At 35.0% G+C, this 4639-nt stretch overlaps 1 long non-coding RNA gene across 1 annotated transcript; it reads right to left on the reverse strand.

Annotated features, from left to right (window-relative positions):
* Positions 1-677: 677 nt before the first annotated feature.
* On the reverse strand, positions 678-4432 carry LOC113362236. The gene is made up of 5 exons (XR_003365646.1): positions 4070-4432; positions 3349-3850; positions 2100-2209; positions 1869-1924; positions 678-1179 (listed from the first exon to the last, which is right to left on the reverse strand). It is a non-coding gene; the product is annotated as an uncharacterized LOC113362236 (long non-coding RNA).
* Between the last annotated feature and the right edge of the window lie 207 nt (positions 4433-4639).

Below are 4639 nucleotides of genomic sequence, written 5' to 3' on the forward strand. Positions count from 1 at the left end.
TGCGAGTCTCCATTTTTCCCACCCAGAGTTAGTTCTGTGTCGGATGTCCTCGTCTATGTCTCTGTTACTCTAGATCATAGATCCCAAGTAGCGAAAAGATTCTTTCCTTGGTACGATATGTACGTCTAGCAGCATTTCTCCATCATCGATTATGGTTTCGTCAAAATCACATTTCAGGTATTCAGTCTTGGTTCTACTGAGTCTGAAGCCCTTCGATTCTAGGGTCTGTCGCCACCACTCCAGCTTATCCTCTCACTACACCATCTCCAGGATTTTGCCACAGGCTATAACTGTTATTTATCAAATTTGTAACGGTTTAACCTGTTGTAAAATCGCCATAATAAATTAGTGTGATGACATTTTGTAACGGTTTTATCTGCGACCATGTCCAGATACAGTCACATAGAAAGCGTTACGATAATTTATAGCCACGACTGGCTTAATTTTAAGACTGCGACACGTGTCATGTTTGTCACATTTATCTTAACACTGTCACTCTCTATTACCACAATTTAGAATATGACACGTGTTTTAAGATCCACATATACAACAACGGTTATAAGTATTATTCAATCCTTGCAACGATTGTTTTGACATGTGTCATTTTTTGTCACGAATAAAGTAACATATATTTGTGTTTCCGTTTACTTTTATAACAGTTGCTCATTCGACACGTTTCATCCTGTTGTCACGGCTTTTATAACGATTAAACCGTTACTCTCAATTGTAACAGCAGTAGGATGATGACGCTGTTATTTTTACTTCACAATGTTTGTCACAGTTATCCCTGTGACAATTGTTTCTGTTACAATTAAAAAAATGGGTATCCCAGATCATTTTCATGGACCTGGACTTCCAGTTTACAGGCCTGCACAATTAAACCTGAAACACAGGCCTGCAATAGAATAAATGAACCGAAACACAGGCCTGCAATGTTGTATTTTTCAATCTGCAATTTAGTAATCAGAAGCAAATGCAAACTCCTTCCCTTTCATTATACAAACTCATTCAAATCATCCACTTCTCTGGTCCTTTGTTGATATGCCATTGAAGTACTAGAGCATTCCCAAGTTTCCTCAAGAAATTGAACCTCATTCAACATGTATGAAATCCATTGCTTAACCAATATCCATAGGAAAAGGGACAACGAGGTAGGCTCTCGGAGGTATTTCCCTCGTACTGAAATCAAATAGAAGCGAATTAGCAAAAGGGACAAGGATTACTGAAATTTTTTCTACTTGATAGACAATCAGTTCACAACTTATTCTGTTGGTTACAAACTTACCAAACATGAAAAGAGGTCCATTATAACCCAAACACACAACTTATGCACTTGTAAAATTTAATCTTTACTTCTCAACTATTGTTTCAGCCACACGAAACAACATTGGACTCCCAAAACCTTAAATACAAGACATTCTTAGCAAAAGTAAACCACAAGGTTGTTGGAAGACATTCTACAATTACTCTCTATTATGTATGGCTGCTATGGCACCTTACCTCAACCATAAATTGGGCAAAAAGATAAATTAATGTACGTTGAACTTTGAACAGAGTAAGCTCTTGAACCTAATGAAGCTGACCAACTAATCCCCATATATTCAGTGAATAAAAACACGTGAGCCACAAAACAACTGCTCTCATAATATGCATTGTTATAATTATTTCTATTACTTAAGTCGGTGTCAGTTCACCACTTTTAGATATCATGGTATAATGTAGAAGATAAGTCTCATTGTTTATGTTCACACAACATGGGATGACCAACTAATCCTCATATATTCAATGAATTATAGAAGAAACCACGGAAAACATAGAGCTGCCCAGTAGAATGCATTATAGTCAAAGTGAGTAATCCATCGACTTACTTGTTATGATTCCTTCCTTCAAAGAGGTTCATACAAATAAGAATGTTCACTACTTCCTGCAAACGACAATCAATGTAATTAGTTTCTGGGATAACTTATACAAGTAAGTGAATGAATATAGAACGATGTCTATCCAACCTAGCAGAAATCGATACAAGTTTATCAAGGTCTTTCCGAAACGGTAATTCAATAATTTTAAGCAACCAACTACACAATCCATGAAATGTTTACCTTATCAATGGAAAGAGGATCCAAGTAACTAGGGCCTCCTATACAGCTTACTCAAGATCAGCACATCCATCTTGTTCAAAATGGCATACTTGAAGGTGCCTGTAAGATACCTGCAATAGGCGGAATACATATTTATCAGGTCTCACAATCTTGCACAATCATAATATCTGAAAGCAACAATCTAGGATACCTACTATCATAATAACTTTATCCATCTATTTTCTTTGAACGGAAGGTGACTATTCTACCATACGGCAGGTTAGATAAGGCAGCAACAACATCATTCACTAAAAGCGTTAGCCATCATCTGCACTACCATTACTAAACTACACCAAGCATCACTATGAAAAACATAAGAACATATTTAGTGTCTCCAATGAACAATGTATCTAGCCCTCAAGCATGTTTCGTGACTGACATATACAATACCTCAAAAAATAAAGGATGCAGAATTGAAAATAACTTCAGTAAAAGAAAACTATAGATTAGAAGCAAGAGTGATGGCTAACTGCAGACTCGTGTTAAGCTCTACTCCTCTTACACACCCTATTAAAAACACTCAGAACATCACTTCCATTGCAAGAATGCCCTATTTGATCAATACAGCAGAACTTCAGAAAAGGTTGGCTGAAGTCAAATAACAAGACGAAAATCGATTTTATAGAATGAAATAACATGAAAAATATCGAACTACGGAGTTGAAATCGATAACAACAAGTTATCTTCTACATAAAACAACAAATAATCTTACACTCTTGACCAAAATAAGACTTGAAAGAAAAAACTTCAACAAATAATCTTGCACTCTTGCCTATTTGTCAAAGTTATGAATGTGAACTTGTACATATTACCAGATTCTTTTCTCTACTAGTAACATGAGTTACAGAGATTAGACTAAATCATTCAACGAAAAAAGTACTAATTTTTCTAAAGAAATGAAAAACTAAAACTAGACTTTCATAAGTTATTTCAATATTAAATATGTAATCTTGAAATATTTAATTTTTCATCTCAAGAAGAAAAATTCATAGTTGAAATGTTAACAGACAACAAGACTTATGCTTTAAAGGAGAAACGCTGAAACAAATGTTTCTTTATGTGGATTATGTGCTCTAAAACAAAGACGATGCAGTTTTCAAGAATTGAGCTCCAACTCTCAACGAACCAGTGCCTAATAAACACTGGACAATGGCCAAAATTAAAAGTTCCACAACAGCGGAAGAGTGTCACAGTTGCATAAAGTTTATACCGGACTATAGTTGGATCATATAGGCTCCAACTCATCAGTTGGAGCGGCAGCTTCAGATTCTTCCAGGATGGAAAATCGAGATGGACAACATCCCATTTCAGAAATTCTCGAAGATCCTACTTATCGATACTTCCATTGGAATTTATCTCCAGAGATGCAATCACAGTTGCTCAAGCTTGTTTACTAGGAAAAGGTAGATAATAGAATATGATAAAGAAAGTAATCTAGATATAGAATACTGATAGAGCTTCAGCAATCAAGGTTTAAGGTCCAAGTCTTACCCTTACATTCAAAAGTGGTAAATAAAAAACTTCTTAGTATCTCATATTCGAAATGGTTGGACAAGTGAGTTAACTTCGTCTATATTGGAGGTACCGAAACATGATAAAATCCAAGCTTGATGTGAGCTGAAGCAGAGATGCTAACATAAAATCCAAGCTTGGATGTTTTGCAACCCCAAATTCTCAGCACTTCAAAGTCTAATCAATGTCAGATGGCTCCCCTGCAACATCCAAAAAAAATAAAACACCAAATTGTAACATTAATGCATGAAAGTGCAATGTAATGCATATTACAAAAACAAACTCGATGATAAGTGTTCTAATCAATTGACAAGAATCTAAAAATACTTCAGCAAGGATAACTAGAAGTAATTTGGGTGTAACATTAAAAGAAAAATTTGATGCATTACAAACAGATTGAGATAAAACAAAATATTTACATCCTCACGTTCATGAAGCTTTTTACTGAGCACCATCAATGTCATCTAAGTCTTCTCTTTTGGTTGACAACCAGTACAGATTTGAAAATTTTCAAGTGTTCCTCCATCAATGTCATCCTCACAGACCCTACTTTTAAAAGCAAAAGCAATGGATTAGTATATACAATGTCTCTGCTTTAGGTACATAAATTGAGTACGAATCAAGCTTATCACGAAGCTGATGTGCTTGAGTACCCCCAAAATCTAATTGTTCCTACTTCTCAGATTTCGAATAATCTACTCAATATCTGAAAAAATCACAAACCCACAAATTTCATATATGAATGATGAAATACTGTTAAGACAAACACAAATTTAGTAACCTAACTCAAATCTGAGATCATAAAACTGAAATTAAAACCAAACCCATGATTTAAACTACATGAAATCAAATGAAGAAACATAAAAATTGCGAATCCTTGTTTTCTCAACAAATATGAGAAGATCGAACAAACCTCAGAAGAGATATAGAGAAGAAATTTATCTTGATGGGAGAATCGAACAGAAAACCGAGATACTCTCTGATGACAA

This window comes from Papaver somniferum, chromosome 3, assembly GCF_003573695.1.
Source record: "Papaver somniferum cultivar HN1 chromosome 3, ASM357369v1, whole genome shotgun sequence".
NCBI lineage: Eukaryota > Viridiplantae > Streptophyta > Magnoliopsida > Ranunculales > Papaveraceae > Papaver > Papaver somniferum.